Source organism: Uloborus diversus, chromosome 7 (genome assembly GCF_026930045.1).
Source record: "Uloborus diversus isolate 005 chromosome 7, Udiv.v.3.1, whole genome shotgun sequence".
Lineage (NCBI taxonomy): Eukaryota > Metazoa > Arthropoda > Arachnida > Araneae > Uloboridae > Uloborus > Uloborus diversus.
The window spans coordinates 131,175,806-131,193,383 of NC_072737.1; the positions used below are offsets into that span (position 1 = coordinate 131,175,806).

A 17,578-nucleotide genomic window follows, 5' to 3' on the forward strand; every position below is an offset into this window, starting at 1 on the left:
TATATGATTGACAAATGTATCAAATCACAATTAGTTAAGTTTACCCGCTTTTGGGCCCCTTATAGGGCAAAGCTGGTTTTCAAGGATTTGTAATGTTTGATAATAACGAAATATTGGGTTTGAAATAATACAAGAAACACTTTTTATTTTGATGTTCAAGAACCCTGCAAGCAAATAAAATCGAAATTGTTGCGATAAAAATCCAAAAGCTACAATTTTCGAGCATTCTTCGAAAACCTACCCGCTTTGGAACACCCTCCCCTATGTATCTTTCATTTTGTTCCTCTTCTAAGAACGAAGGAACGAACTAACTGCAAGAAATCTACACAAGATCTTTTTTTAATATAATAAATAAGTAACACTCAATACCTTGATATAAAAAGTGAAATACCTATGACATTCTAAAGAAAATAAAATTAAATAAATTCGAAAAGCGAAAGAAAAGATCGAAGATTAGAATAAAAGGATAAAAAATTATTGCTTCAGCTTCTCTTCTTTTTTATCTCAAGTGGGTGTAACCTCAATAACCTTCGATGGCATGGATCAGCACATCATAGTTCCAAACTAACGATAGTGTTAATCACCATCGTTCTAACTCTATCTAAACAAGGGGATTGAAATTATTTTTTTCATCAAGAATATGCATACCAATGGCACTGTAAGTTTTCAAAAAGTAATTTAGATTTACTTAGTACCTGGATTACTGGCTTTACAGTTCATTAAGGAAATTTTCTTTTTATTCGTGTATAATCATTGAAATAATTTTACTGAAATTTCGAGCATGGTTTCATGCGTTGAATTATCAGTATTTATTTAGTGGATAAAATTTTTAGAAATATTTTTTTGTTTGTTTTATATTCATACTTGTTTAACACGCTTAAGGTATAAGAATTAAAACATACTTTTTTCATTTGAAGATCATTATTACTTAAATCTTCAGATTTAATAGGAATACAACCAAACATTTTCTTTACCAAAATGGCTTTAATACTTAGGTGAAGAAAAAGAATCTTTTTTTTTTTTTTTTTTTTTGCCAAAAAAAAGCGCAAAATGACTAGTTGCATCATTAAACAAATACTTCAATCCTTTCAGGAAATGACTTTTTTTTTTTTCTTCTTGTCTGAAGGCGCTTTTAGAATGATTTGGTAATGGCAAACGGTGTTTGCGCAACAGATTTTTAAAGTTAACAAATCTTGAAAAATTGAAAACGAATAACTATTGCTTGATAGAAGAGGATATAAGGTATAATTAAATGAAAAACCTAAAGCTCTCTTAATACCATTAGCCTGAAAGTTTGCAACATTCGGTAGGAACATTCCAAAATATTTAAATGTGGAGAGAAAAAATATAGATATATGTATGATTATGTAGTTTTTTAAATAGTTTACACAACATTTGGCTTTAGATCGCCTTAACACACTATTGGAATGAGAAATAAAGTACTAAAAAGAGAATATATTTTCGTTTTATTCATTGCCTTTATTAAAATTATCTTCGATATATTTTTATTACTTTATTTGTAAGCGAATGTTACAACATACCGTCGCTTCAGAGCAACAGTGAGACATTTAATCCCAGGAACAACAGTAAGATAATCTACTGTTGCTTTAAGGCGGCGACATTTTCTATTTCAAGCAAATTGCACTTTGAATTGATGAGTAGATATTAGAATAGGAAGTGGTTGTTTTTTGTGCATTGAAACAACGCGGGTAGAGAAACAACTTTTACGGAATTCAATTCGCTTCTGCTGCAAAATAGTTGATGTGGTGCAGGTTTTAAACGGATCATGTTAACCGAAAATTTAAAAAAAAAAGGCAATAAAGAAAAATAGCATTCACTAGTCATAGTTAAACTGTCTTTTCTTGGATCTTAACTATTTTAAACGGATCTCCATATAGAAATTGACGAAATTTATAGAGCACTAGTGGTATCCGCACGGCTTTGCCCGTAATAGAAAATTAAAAGGGCTTTTGGTTCGCCTGTATATTTACATATAATGTATGGTGAATTTTCTCGCCAATTGGCTTGGTTACGGTTTTACGTAATGATAATTTCGTTTTTTTTTCTAGTCCATCTTATGAGAATTTTGTTCTTAAAATGGGAATAGAAAAAGAACAAAATCGAATTTTCGAAAAATCGCTTCGAGGTGCACACCCCCATGCTACAAACTAACTTTGTGCCAAATTTCATGAAAATCGGCCGAACGGTCTAGGCGCTATGCGCGTCACAGAGATCCTGACAGACTTTCAGCTTTACTAGTGGTACCCGCACGGCTTTGCCCGTAGTAGAAAATTAAAAGGTCATTTGGTTCGACTGTATATTTACAAGTAATGGATGATGAATTTCTCGCCAATTTGATACGTTCATTCGCTCTCCCATTCCACGTTATGATAATTCCTTAATTTACTATGCCACGTTATAATAATTTGCTGGGTAAAATGTTCTTAAAATTGAAATAGAAAAAGAACAAAATCGAATTTTCGAAAAATCGCTTCGAGGTGCACACCCTCATGCTACAAACTAACTTTGTTCTAAATTTCATGAAAGTCGGCCGAACGGTATAGACACAATGCACGTCACAGAGATCCAGACAGACTTTCAAAAACTATGCTCAGTGGCGTACCTAGCATATGTGATTCCCGGGTCTAAGTATTGACAATATGAAACTAATCCTGAGTATGCTGACGTGCTAAGCGTAAAAGTCGCATCAGCGATTTTTATCAAAATTAAGTTACGGTCACCAGGTGAATCTTTGTCACATATTTCACCTAAGTACAATGTTTATAGTCATTTATCATTAAGAAATATTTTTTAAAATATTCTGAAAAAGTTGCATCTGAATCAAATGCATAGAGGCGAGAAACTAGGAAAGACAATATCTCCTCTTAATTCGAACTGCAGATACGACTATTGCGCTTAGTACGACAGTATAGGATTCATTCTATGATCTGAATGTTAGAGGAGGGTGTTTTCCCCGGAAATTTTTTAAATTTATTGTCTTAAAAATGCATGTTAGGTTCATATTTTTCAAAAACCTGCAATTCCAATTTGGGTGTCACCCCACACTGGTGGCACCCGGGGCGGACAGCCCCCCCCCTCGTAGCGACGCTACTGATTATGCTTATATTGTATATGCTATACCTGCATAAGCACTCATTATAAGAGTTATTTATGTAAATTAGCAATGCGCATGTGAATTTGTTTTATAACCGTAACCGCTCTCGATGCGGTGTTTCTGTATTCATTTCCAATGTATAAAAGTGCTACGAAGCTATGATAGAATGTTTTATGCTAAAAAAATAAACAATCTTGAAATTGAAAGATTTGTTATTTTACTTAATACTAACTTGAATCTTGAATTCCTGATTTCAGTTATTTTACTCGTTGCTTTATTTGTCTCGCTTTACGTACAAGCGACTTGATGACATAATTGGTCGTCAATTTGAAAATTTGGCATCACAAAACTTGCACCTCTAAAAATACACAAAGAAAGCTCAAAAAAAAAAATTAATTTGAATTTTGACATCTTGAATTCAAATTATGTTTTTCGCACTATGTAGGCGTGTGTGTTTGTGAGTGGGGTATGTGTGTTTGTGTGTAGGAGGTATGTGTATGTGGGTGTAGGCATGTGTGTTTGTGTCTGTGTGCAGGCATGAATGTGTGGGTAGTTGTGTGTATGTGTTTGTGTATGTGTGTGTGTGTGTGCGCGCGTGCGTGTGGTTGTGTGTAGTTGTGTATGTATGCGCGTGTGTTTAGGACATGGATGCAACCCGGAGACGGCTTTCGTTACAGGAGCAGCATCGTGAGGACCCGGTCGACGGTGATGGTGCGGAGGGTGGCGGTGGGAAAATAAAATGATAGGACATCAAAACAGTCAAGTGAGAACAATAAGCAATCGTGATTCCTTAAAAAAAAAGCCAGAATGCGCTCTTTGTGTTTTCTGTAATCTTCCGATTTTCTGCGTTAGAGATATAAAACGAAAGTAAGGGAATGTGGGACAAAGTGAAATGGTTAAGATGACTGAGTTTTTTCAAAATGAACGAACTGGAAATTTGTTCTGAAAAGTACAGTACATACAGGTATTTTATATTAGCAGTTGTGTCAAAACAGTTTTTTTATTTTATATATTTTTTATTTATTTATTTATTTATTTATTTATTTATTTATTTTTTTTTTAATTTTTAATAGGAAATTTGATTTTTCAAAAAAAAAGTGGAGATTTTTTACTTTTTTTTTATGGGGCAAAGTGAAAAATAAAATATTTTCGAATGAAATACTTTCTGTTTGGTTATAAGACACATCTCTGATCTAAAGAATCAGTAAATAAAAAGTTGAATGAATAAATAAAAAGAAAATGAGGCAATAAACGAATAATTAAATAAATAAATGAATTATTATATGAAGAAAAAATGAGCGAGTAAAATAATGAACAAATAAGAAAATAACTGAATGAATGAATAAATAAGTGAATTACTAAATGAAGTAATGCACAGGAATTAATTAAAAAATGAAAACGTAAGTTATTTATCCTGAATTATTAAGTGAGTAAATGAAACAAAGTAATTCCCCTTGCCCCATCCACTTTACCCCGTATGTACTTGACTTGTTGCACAAGTTATTTAAAATACAAATCAGCTTAATCGTAACTAAATTAATACTGCATTGAATATTAGGAGGTCTCAATTAATACTTAAAATGTTAACAACAAGAACTTTATAGTTTTATAGTAACAAAAAGAATTTTTGACTTACCGCAAAATATTACAATATGAGTATCATTTTTTAAAAAATTGCCTATATTACCAAATATTTTAATCTTTGGTGATATTTTTATCTGACTGGAATAGACTACGTATGGTACTATATAGTTAAAATAATACTGTGTAGGAGGAGCTAAAAGCAGAGTAAATATTTCACCATTTCACATTGCCCCGCTTTTTCACTTTGCCCCATGTTCCACTACTACAGAAATAAGATTAGATCAAGAGATAGAGATGGCTTGCATTGGCTTACAATATGTTTTAATAGTTTGCTAAAGAATACTGGGAGATTTTACTTCAGTTAGAGTTATTGGTAGAGTGTTCTTTCTAAGACATGAAAATACTCCTTGACAATATTTAGAGGAAATCGATATTCAAAAACAGTAAAGACTAAAATAGCGACTAATTCCGTAAAAAAGCTGACTTTCTAATGATGAGATCAAAGATTAAAAGAAAAGATAAGTTGTACACAATTTTGGTTTTCCAAACCTTTTAATATTGTATTTAAATGGAATATTTTTAAAAGTCAAATTGCTCCCCCCCCCGTAACTATTCTGATAAATTTGTGTTTGATACAAAACGTGAAAATACACTTGACGAAATTTATTAGGGGTATTGTTTGTTAACACACAAACAACGGTTGTAGGGGCGTAAAAAATATCTCCGACTGAAGTTACACTGTGTATTTCAGTTATGCCGTTTATATTGCGAATAATTTAGTTTAATTATTCTTAATTGCAAATTTTTAAACTGTGCTGTAAACAGTTTTTACAGTATCATTGTACTTTAACTTTGCAAATTTGAAATCCGTACAACATTTCTACTGAAATGTAGATGATTTTAGTGCATTAATAAATATGATATATGTATGATGATCATTTGATTAAAAAAATGTATCCCGCATTTTAAGATAGCAATCTTATTTAGCATAAACGTGATGTCTTTCTATGCCGTTCTATCGCTCCACCCCCCTTTAAATTTGTTTTTTTCCCTTGAGTGTGAACTAGTCTAGCTATAATCTCCTTTATTTCAAAATTGGTTATGTTCTTTTTTCAATTTATATCAGCAAAGAAAAAATAAATAAAATAAAATAAAGCTAAAAACGAAAGAAGAAAAAGAAATAAACACATTTAAATGTAAAAAGAAGGGTTCTTTAAAGCACAGAAAATTATTTCGTAGTGGTTAGATAACATTATATTCAATTGGTTGTTAATGTACGAACAACAAGTTTTTAAGAAAAGTAAAATTTCCAAGTAAAATTGTATCATAAATACAAATGTAATGCGCTGTTAATAGGAATTTAAAAATTAAATGTATCAAGAACAATATAATCAAAAAGTTACATTTAAAAAAAATATTTACCATTAGCTTATTTTTAAAATCTTCAGAAATAAATTGAAACTGAAATTAAACAAAGAAAAAACTTACCCTTAATGCATCCAACCTAAAGAGAAAAAAATGAGTAAAAAATCAATTCATTCATTGCACAAACACACGGGAAAATTTTTGCGGCACAAAAAACGCATGTATTCTTTCACCGGTTTTAAGAGTGCTGCCAAATTCAGAAGAGAAATGATACCACGAATATGAAAGCGCTCGAAACACTGAGCTGTGAGGTAGGAGATCGTCGGAAACTACTGACGACTCGAACGCACTCTTGCGGTGAGATACAAAGGAAGAGAGTTGTTTCAAAAGACAATTTAAACTTTCGGAAAAATATTTGTTTGCTAAATAAAAGACAAACAGTGCAAGTGGTATTTAAAAGAACATTAGTTAAAATACATCACTATACTAAAATGTTGTCTACATTTATACGTTATTTTTTCTAAATTTCGTAATGTTTACGGTAAAAATAAAATATTTTTTATTACACATTTTTCCAATTTTACTCAAAATAATTTGTGCTTGTTGTCTCTTTAGTTTTGATATTAAAAAAAAAAAGCTTTATTCATGTTCAAGCTAACTTGTTTTAATTCAAAGTGTTGAGTTAAAAAGGCATAATTTCTTATTTTTTTCTTTCAAGAACACAAAAAGAAAAAAAGAAAGAAAAGGGCAGAATAAAAGAGGAATTGTAGGTAAATCAAATGCCTAAATAAAAGATTTTGCTTGAACAGCCAGTATCAAAACCTTATTTTAAAAGCATTGTTATTTTAGTTGTTGTTTTTGAATATTGCTGAATACTTAAAATATCAGAATTTTTCTGTTATATTAATGAAGATCAAGCTAAAAAGATTTTTTGTTTAGTTGTTAATAGCAAACATTTTGATTTAAATCTTTGAATTGCTCTATTGATGCCCTTAGGGATTCGTAATGATGTTAGAATTTTTTGGATTTTTAAATACTAGAAAATGATAAGTATTTCTATTCAAACTGAGAATTACATTGCTCAATTTTATAATCATACATTCTTAATTATTTTCACTAAGTTATATATTTTTAGACAGTTTTAAAAACTTTGCTGTGAACTAAAAAATATTATCAGTTATTCCTCTCTACGGCGAAAACATTTCTTAAAATATCTTTAAAACATTTATCTGTCAGTAATTTAATATGACTTAATTTTGTTGAGTGCGATTTTATTTCGAGCTATGTATGCCATTTGATTCTGAACTAAATAGCTCGGTGCATAAGCATTGGTTTTAGTTCGTAATTTTCCATTCAACAGTTTCATTAAACATATTTTTTTAAGGCTGGACATAATAGAACGTTTTTAAGGTATCAACGTGTTTATGGGGAAATCAAAATGTCATCGAATGAAAATGCTTTCTTCCTTAAAATTTGTTTTTAAACTCCAATGCTAAAGAAAAGAGTGATTTCATTTTCTTTAATTTTTTGAACTTTTCATAGATTAGAATGCAATAAAGATTAAGAATTAAAGTTTTTATTTCAAATGTATCTTTTTCTCAAGAGGACAATACTATTTCAACAGACGTAGCAATAGGGTAGTTTCCAAAACATTAAAAGTATTTTTTTTCTGAAAGAACATGATTAAAAACGTAGGATCTGACCATTTTTAAAATAATTTGTTTAAGTTTAATATTTTTAAAAAAAATACTTAAACCGGTGCGCTTTCATTGTTTATATTTCTGCCGATGACATCACAAATGATGAAATGCCATTCAGGGCTGCCATTCACCGAGCAAAATATTTAATACGCATCTTTACTGACGTGCATTGGCAACGATATGGTTGATAGCAAGCGTAGAGTGCAATGTTTAATTCGCTTCTTGATTACCGTAACGAGGAAGCGCAGTAGAAAGATGCGCCAAAATGCATCATTTGTGACGTCATCAAGAAAGCTGTGTTTGAAAAATCGGGCATTTAAAAAAATTAATTAAAAAATGACTGTTGGGAAAATGAAAATATTTTCTGGGCCCATGTTATAATTTTTGCTTATTCTATCAATTTCAGTGACTAAAAGTAGTACTTTTGTCTGAAGGAAACAACCCCATTGTTGTGCTTCATGAGATGCGTCCTTTACTTGAGTTCAAAAAAGAAGATATTTAAGTAGTGTTTCTGATACTCTTGAAACATTAATTACATTATATAAAAGTAGTCTACATTTTCTTCACACCGTAGATGAAATGAAACAAAGATCTGACATATTTTCAATCTTTGGGCGGTGTTTCGTGAATAAAATGATGAATCTCTTATCGCGGATTGGTGCTAAAATCTTGGATATATTGTAGAAGGTTTTCTAAGAATAAATAAAATTTACACCGTTTAACTATTTTCATTCAATAAAAGATTGATAAATCGAAATAAAACACTTGCGGTACTTTTTCTTCTCCGTATCCTACTTTTTGGCGTAAAACCGTAGAATGACTTCATTTTGCAGTAGCAGAAACCATAGTACTTACCGTACTGTATTAAAAATATTCAGTTAATAACGTGCGTTGATGACATTTACTTACTGCATACGGCAACAAATGACTTTGCATAATTATGTGTTTGTGTAGGGTAATTTGTATAGGTTATCAGACGTCCAACTTTCTAGCCCCTGTCCTGTTTGATGTCTGGACTTAAAACATGTCCGGTTTCGAAAAAGTGGTAATTCAAAAAAAAAAGTTATTTTATAACAGAACAATGACGTAATAATTAAAGGATAAAAAAATCCTTTTTTAAAGAGATAAATGTGTTGATCTCAAAGTTTGTTTTTGTACAAAGGAAAAATGAGTTACTTTTTAAATTTCGATACTGTAGCACAAAGAGTTGTTGATTAATTTTCATCAAAGCTTTGAATTATTTAAAAAAATAAAAAGTTGTATTTTTTTTTATTTATGATACATATTTATCATTTTAATCAAAATATAAAAACGCTGTATAAAAGTTATATAAAATCCTATGATATGATAAAATTGCCAAACATTTGCCAGCTAAAATCCAATCATTGAAATATTACACTGTTACCACACACCACTCCCTCTGATATAAATGGTTTAGATATGCCCTTTTGCAAATTATGGCAACTTTATATAGGGGAAAAAAAACTTTAAAATTTTTTACAGCTTATTCACATTGAAAGAATCTCTCAATTCATTGTTCCAATCATGAAAAAATAATAGTAATAAGGTTCTACTTTTTAAAAAATATAAAAAAGAGATAGAACTTTGAAAAATTACACTTTAGAATAAAGTTATTGTAATGCAATATTCTTCAGTTCCAAAATACACCGAAAAATTCGCATCTTTAAAAAAAATTATAATAAAATAATGCAACAGGATTGTTTCAAAACATATTGTTTCTGAACAAGATCCCGTATGTATCCTATAAATAGTAAAGAAAAATAACGAAATAAAACATTTTCATGCAACAGTATAAATAAAACATCTTTTCCAAAGTAGTTTTTTCTCTCCAAAGGAAAAAAAACAAAAAGGTTTTCTGGATCATTTTTTCTCTCTTACCTCATTTCATTCCACTTTCGAAATGACAGAGGTAATAGCATATACTACGAACATTGGGTGCGGTTTTGTTAAAATAGTAAGCTTAACAGGAGTTTTGTCGCCGAACGAATCGATTCAAACGTACCTTTTAGAGTGATCGTTTTTTCCATGCGTTTTTTTTTTCCTTGCTATGCGATTGCTTTTTTTATATTACCTGTTCGTGTTTTGCTGCATTTGGTTGATTTACTATGTATTTCTCTTTACACTATGTATCGAATTATTTTAATAGAAGAAGCTTATTTAATCAATCAGGCAGGACATGGTGGTTTCAAATCTGTAGTGTATAGAGATGTTTAATCACCGATAATTCTTCTTGTTCTTTTGATTTAAAGTATCTTATTTTTGTTAGGATATACGTACACACTTAGAATTTTTTCACTTAAAAAAACCTCATTTTTTGTGCAATACGCCACTTGTGCAGGTTTAAATATCGTAGCAAATATATACATTCCCCGGGTTTTCCGCGGGTCTCTCTTTTTTTTCTTTCTTTTTTTTTACTAGAAATTAAATGTTTTTTAAGCTTCTGATTGTGGTGTTGTTCGTTTTTAGCTTTTAACATATATTTTTTACATTCAATGATCGTAGATGCTACGTTGCAATGTTTTTAGCTATAATTTAAATGTATTTGTACATATTATTCATATTTTTTAGCTATTATATATACCAGTATCGTTTTCTACCAATTGTTCAGATTATCAGCGGTTTTCGCTTATCCGCGATTACCGTGCCCCCCTATTCTATGGAGAATCGGTAGTTTACTGCACTCGTATAATACTCATATGTACGTAGCACAGGGTTTAAACTTATTTTTATTCTCGTAGGAACTGTTAAATGTTAACAAACCACCGTTGAAATTTCGGAACGTTTGATTTAATTTGATTATTATCGCAGTATATTTGAGCTTTCGACAACTTTTTAATAAAATTGGAAAATATGGGGGAAGGGTGCTGTCAGTGGACTGATTTCATAACGACCACAAAGATATCCCCCCCCCCCCCAAGACAGTAGACAACTGGGAGGAAGGAACGTGCTAGAAGCCTACAAGAACTGTGACATGGACGTTATCGAAGTATGCGGACAACATGGAATCCTGAAGGCAAAAAAAGATACAGACGTAGGATAAAAATCATTTTGCTGTTGATGGGAAGTAACTTATTAGAAGTTTGGGATATATACTCCCCGAAACAGGAGAGGAGTTTGAAAGTCATGTTTCGGATCTGGAGGAGACGTTATTTGGAATCGCTTTCAAAGATTTACTGGAATTGACCTTTCTAGTGGCTGAGAGAAATAATATGTCCCCTCGAGTTTAGAAATGACAAAAACTTTGTCAGAAAAAATGGTATAATTCCACGCATCTTCAGCATTAAGAAGAGATAAAATAGAGGGAGTGAAGACTTTCATTCGTGAAACAAAAACACCAAATTACTTGATAGATTTCAAAGCAACGCATTGGAAGAAATCAGGTCTCTTTTGCTAGTTTAACGCAAAACGTGTCGACCATTCGTCGTTGCTGAGTCACGTGATTCGGGGTCTTAGCCCAAGCTTTTGCTAAGCCAATGATTAAACGTACTCCCTCCATTTACTAATTCCCCTAAATTATGTGAATAACTACCAGAGATTACTGAAGTAGTTCGAGCCTCGAGCCTTGTGAAGTACAATCTTGATGGATTAAAAAATTTCAATATGGAAGATACACGGCCCCCAACTGTGCAAAAGAGACCCCAAAAGATTTTAGCTAAGAAGAGTAAGTCACAGGTTGGAAAATATCAAATGGTAAACGAAGCGTGGAAAAAAACTGCATTTGCGTGATTGCTCAGGAGTTTGTATGTCCCACTTATGCTAAAAAATACTCTTTTTTTCTTTTGTCTCTTTTTTGAATCCCTTACTATTATTTGTAGTGTTTATTGATCTCCTGCTTTTAATATTTGTAATTTATGCATTTATTTTCCTTTGAATAACGTTCAAATTATGTGTTCAGTTCAGGAGTGTTCAGGAGTTCTGTCAGATGTGTTCTTTGAACATCTCAAATGAAGTAGGAGATACAGGCATTTAAAGTGTAACATCTCCTACCTTGAAAAGTAATATAAGTCGGGACATAGTAGCGAAGACTCTTCGGTGAATCGCAATTTTTGTTTGCTTAATAATCTTTTGAATAACGTTCAAATTATATCTTTAGCTCTGGCTAAAACTGAGGTTGCATTGTGGTTTTTATTGTTGCTTTCTGTGATTATGTACATAAACAAACTGTTGGCTTTCAGCGTTGCTCTAACTGAATAGATATCTGTAAAAATCTAAATCCAAGAAAGTATTTTAATGCCCGTTATGAACTAAGATGAGTCCTGGGGGATACGCCTCCTAGGAAGAAAGGGAAAATTTCAAGGGAGAATGTAAGAATCAATTTAAAAAAGAAAAGAACTGTAATATATGCAAATTTGTCGGTCACGTAATAAATGTTTTATTTTTTACTTTTTCTGACTTTTTAGAGCTGTTTTTATCCGTGTATCTCAGTGAATTTCAAAGGTTAAGCGTTGCACATAGCTCATCCAATTAATGTTGTGAAAGTGTCTAGTATAATATTCTAACGTTACCTAGATCTTGGAATACATCAAATTAGTTTGTTCATAACTATTCGATCCTTTCGTTCCACACGTCATGATGATGAAATGTTTAACATCAAGTTATGTGTAGTAAACTGTAAAAAAAAATCCGAAACGTTACTGATTATTTTCGTGTAACGTTTCGGGATTTCAATGATTTCTATCCTCTTCCTGAGAAAATCAAGTATCATTGTCAAAACGTTTCCTGAGTTGCCACAAGTTGCAAGAATACAGATTTCTCACTGTTGTGAAAAATATTTTTAGCTTCCCGTTTAAATATTCACTGTTGTGAAAAATAATTTTAGCTTCCCGTTTAAATATTAACTGAGAGGATTTATTAAGTGTTTCGGCTTTAGTTCGATTACGGACCGTCCAGACAGATTAAGCTCCCAAAGGGAGCGAATAAGTTTCTAGATTTCGTAACTTTGCAAGAATTGCAAGCGAGATACATTCTTGATCCTATTTGCAATCCAGTATTAGCTTTGGTCATGTTTGCAATACTGATTTTTGAACTTTCTTGATCAATCAAGAAGATGCCTAAAAGAAAGGAAAAAATTGGTATTATCTTTTTGTAAATAATTCAGTTAAACACTCTTCATTTCGCCATCCGAATAAACTACAAGAAAAGCTAAAGTCTCTGATAAATGACGGCTGAAAGAGGTGAAACGAAGACTTACCCCCTTCGGAAAATATCCCTGGATAGTCTTGTTCACGCTAAATTTCAACTTACTGATTTTTGAACTTTCTTGAACAATCAAAAAGGTGCCAAGCTATTACATTATACCTACCTATGTTAGTTCCAGAGACTCGACTTGCTTTAAACAGGACGATTTCTGAATTTTTCAGGAAGACTTCCAGGATAATTTCAGGAAGGTTACTGAATTTTAGCGGAAAACATTCCTGTTTTTTACAAGATATGTTACTAGCAGATATTGGGCACATTAGCTGCCCAATATTTTCCAAGAATCTTTCTGAATTGTTTTTACAGTGTAATGTTACATTTTGTGCTTGAATTACGCCAATTTTTATTTAACTAGTCGACCCGTGTGGAACTCCGCACTGTGCTTTGAATCGTTTCATAAGGCATTTCACTCTTTAAAAATTTCAAAGAAAGAACATTATGAAGAAGAACCGAAAAAAAGGTAAACGGAAAAAAGTAAGCGCACAAGAGAAGGAATGTAATTTGAAGACATCAGTAACAAAACTTCGTTGAGTACAACGTTGCGATAATTTGACCATCGCTCGTCTTTTGGTTGTACGTATTTTCAATGCAAACATAAATATCATTAAAAGTGTGGCTGAGTGACTCGTGAAAAAGCAGTAATTGTGCATGTGAGAAAAACAGGTTGTGGCAAATACAGTCCTGCCCATGTGAGCATCTGACGGAGAAAAAAAAGAAACATTAAAAAGATATTTATTGGCACGGATTCGAACTCGCGCCATTCTGATTAACAGCACGACACTCCAACAAACCTAGTAATTGCGCCTTCCTTTTCGAATGCTATTCATTTAAGGAATGCGTAGTAAAAAACAGAAAAAAAGCTTTTTGCCGAAAAAAATAATAAGATCATGTAATAAGATCGAACGTAGACAAAATATATATTTTTTTCCAGCCAAAAGCAGAGGAGTAGAAAATGATTTCATAATAATGAAGTTGATAATAATTTTAATGTTTTATATCGTATTCGCGAATAAAAGATTAAAGATTTACTATTTGAAACTTGTAGTTTCAATTTGGCGTAGTATTTTTTCATTTGTACAAAAGGTCGAACACTGCTATTAGAAAAATCTACATTTCAGCATACAATGAAAATGTTTTTCTGCATAAAAAAGGATTCTCTTGAAATAAATCTAATACTTTTTTATGCTTACATTATGCTTAGTGGTCTGGACAGAGTCAAAGCTTAAAAAAAGGAAGAACACCCTTCAGTTAAGTCAACTTATCCGAATGATAACTGTAGCCGGCATAAAGGAGTCGAAACGCCAAGTAGCATTCAAACTGCATTTATTTTATTACGTGTTATCTGTTGTATGTTATGAGTACATGAAATGCGCAATATTAATCTAAATTTGCTATTATGTCGGACAGCCCAGCTTGCCCGAAAACCAGTTAGTTTATAGCCGAACGCTCTACCGAAAAAACTTATCAATTTAACCGAACAACTAAGTCCAGTGCTTTTAAGCTTTATTAGGAAAAAAAAAACAGTTTTGTTTCATTTTTTTTTCCGATTTATTTTTTCCCCCCGAAAGCGACGCAAAAAATTGGAAAATTGTATTAGAAATTTGCTTCAAAAAAAAAAAAAAAAAAAACTGCATAAGAACTTCAGGCTGCATCAAGGTTTTGCAACAGCAAGGGGCGTTTCCGAAAACTTGATTTTTCGACCGTAAGTCTACTTTTCGTCATTAGCGGGTCTGATAAGTATTAAAATGTGGGGGGAACAATATATAAGATAAGATATTGAAGAGAAGTGTTTTTATTTTTGAAAATTTTTACAATTTGCTATCGTAGGCTGCTTGAATCGTTATGACTTAGATCGCAGCACGTTTTCATCATTTAACAGCACGGTTAAAATACAAAAAAAATTGAACTAAGTTCTTTTTCAAGCGTAGCTTTTCGAATGCAGTAAAAATGTGATAAGCTATTTGTTTTTTTGCAAAAAGAAGAAGAAATATATATTTTACCCTTTAAATTGAGGTAGTAATATTTTTTTATTTGTACAAAGAATCAAAAACTCATTAGAAGAATCTATATTTCAATATACGATTTATTATTTTTTTCTGAACAAAGAACAATTCCATTGTAGTCTGAAATCTTAAACCTGATACTTATATTTTTGCTTACATTATGCTTTAATTTTCTTACCGGAGCCAAATCTTTAAAAAAAAAAAAAAAAAAAAAAAAAAAAAAAAAAACGCCTTACAATTAAGAATCAATTTAGCTCCATGTTGCATCAATTTTTCATTCCAGCAAAGAGCGTTTCCATCTCATCTATTCCCTCATATTTGTTATTCATTGTTATTTAGAGTTAATGCACGATATTTCTCTATTTTCTTTGACGCAGATTGTCCGGACATGGACCCGAACACTCATTCTCCTGATTACCAGTCGAACGCTCTGCCGATCAAGCTATTCAGCTCTGGCGGTGACAATGCAAGTTAATGTTATAAATTTAACCGAAAACCTCGTTCTGGTTCTTTAAAACAGGTGTTTTTTAACAGAAAAAACAATTTTTAGACCGTGGGTCTATTTTTCGTCAGTAGCATGCACGATAAGCTTTAACATAAGGTGTAAATCAAAGAAATCGATCAAGAATTGAGGAAAATCTCGCGTAGAAACAAAAAACAGGCTACCAGAATAATATATAAGGATAGTTCAACCATCCTAACCAGTTTCAGTTAAAATTTCAATTGCACTACTTGATTGACCACATATGGTGGGGGGGGGGTCAAAGGTGTGGGGTAGGGGGCTGAATCTGAAAGGTTGAGAACCCCTGATGTACCCCTGTGATCATAAGCAACTAAAATTTGGAAAAAAGAAATTACATATTCACTATCAGGATGGAGCAGTGACTTACCATGAAAAGGATGTGTTGAAGCTAATTGGTAAAGCAATTTTTATATATTTATTTAAAAAATTAAATAGGAGTGCTTTGTCTGCGAAACAGACAGGTTAATTATTTTTAATACTTTAAAAGAAAGTTTTTGCTTTGAAATGTGGTTATTTAATGTGACAGAAAATTTTATTATGAATGAAATATTTTTATGCGCTTATTTATTTCGACATAATATAATGAATGTGAAAGATAAATCACTAAGATGATTTATATAACGCTGTCCTATTTTATAAGATTGATTAGTACTTCCGTCAGAAGCAATTTTATGTTGGATTTTTTTTTTCTTCTTCTTTTTTGAAACTTTACACAATCAGCCATTTTTAGCCCAACTAAAAGAAACAGTAAGCATTTTCAAATCTGGAAAATTAAAAATGTCCCAAAAATAAATAAACATTAAAAAACAAATAAAGAAAAAAACCCCACTTTTCCTACAAAACAAATGCAGATAATTCTGAAGCTTTTGTATAAGCAAGTTTCGTCAATCGTTTGCAAAAAAACAAAAAAGAAAAAACAGAAGCACTAAAGCTTGACTACGACCCCTTGCGTTGAAATTTAGCGTGGGCATGACTATCCAGGACATTGGACAGGAAATAACCTTCCGAAGGGGGTAAGTCTTCGTTTCACCTCTTTCAGCTGTCATTTATCAGAGACTTTTGCTCCTCTTGTAGTTGATTCGGATGGCGAAAAGAAGTGTTTAACTGAATTATTTACATAAAAGATAAAACCATTTTTTTCTTTCTTTTAGGTGAAAATTGGACGGACGAAAATATCGTTTTCAAAAATAAAAGAGTACTGTTAAACTTCCAAACGAAAATTTTAAAAAAAAATGCAGTAACGATTTATTAGCACAATGAAATCATTTGCGTTTGGAATTCATTTCGCCTCGATTCAATTAATCTGCCTCTAACGTGCGAGAAATGGTTTCTCTGTTTTCAGTTGTTTTTGTAGTGATACATTCAGGATGACTAAGTGTTTTGTTTTATCAACGCTAAAAATTAAAATTTTAGTGTTATCAGCCATCTAAAACTTCTACACCTCAAAAAACTCTACTTTCAAAAATAAAAAAAAAAAAACGTATCGATATTCATGTATTTAATTGCGAATTTCTTTAGAATTTTTAAAGGTGCTATACATTATGCTTTTATTTTAATTTCACATCTACGCAAAAGTAGATGAAATGTCAACAAAATAGGACTTATAGAAAAAAACTGTTAGATATATGTCTTCTTGTACTACACCAAGTATTTATGCTGTTTTCATTAAAATAAAAAAGCTCTTGCCTTTTTTCTCAAACTTCAGACAGACAGCGGGGAGATAAAAAATAAAATATTTCGTCGCTTACAAATCAAAATTACGTTCAAAAATGTAATTAAATGTCCGACAAATTTATAATAAAAAAAACGCTTGAAGGGAAACCAAAACAAAACATCTCAACTGCGATTCCACAGTTAAATATTCGCAAAAAGCATCTCTTTGAGTCTGGTAGTGAACATAGTAAAGGGAAAAACAAAGCAATCAAGGAAATTTGAAATTCTAAAGCTCTTATGCTCATAGCCAGCAAAATTTAAGAAACATCTCTTGGTTATCTCTACCCGAAAGGAGTGCCCTTGATGAGGTCCCAGGGTTTTTGAATTTCAATTTTCTTTCACTGCAATGCTTTTTATT

General features: G+C 31.6%; 1 protein-coding gene across 3 annotated transcripts in view; it reads right to left on the bottom strand.

The window, feature by feature from the left end:
- Positions 1–6,354, bottom strand: part of LOC129226097 (endothelial cell-selective adhesion molecule-like) — a 132,665-nt gene extending 126,311 nt beyond the window's left edge. For 2 of the 3 annotated variants that reach the window (XM_054860690.1, XM_054860692.1), the window contains exon 1: positions 6,188–6,343. The gene's annotated coding sequence lies outside the window, so the exon portion shown is untranslated. Of the gene's footprint in view, positions 1–6,187 lie in introns of all 3 variants that reach the window. The other variant, XM_054860691.1, reaches the window with a different exon arrangement.
- Positions 6,355–17,578: the final 11,224 nt, after the last annotated feature.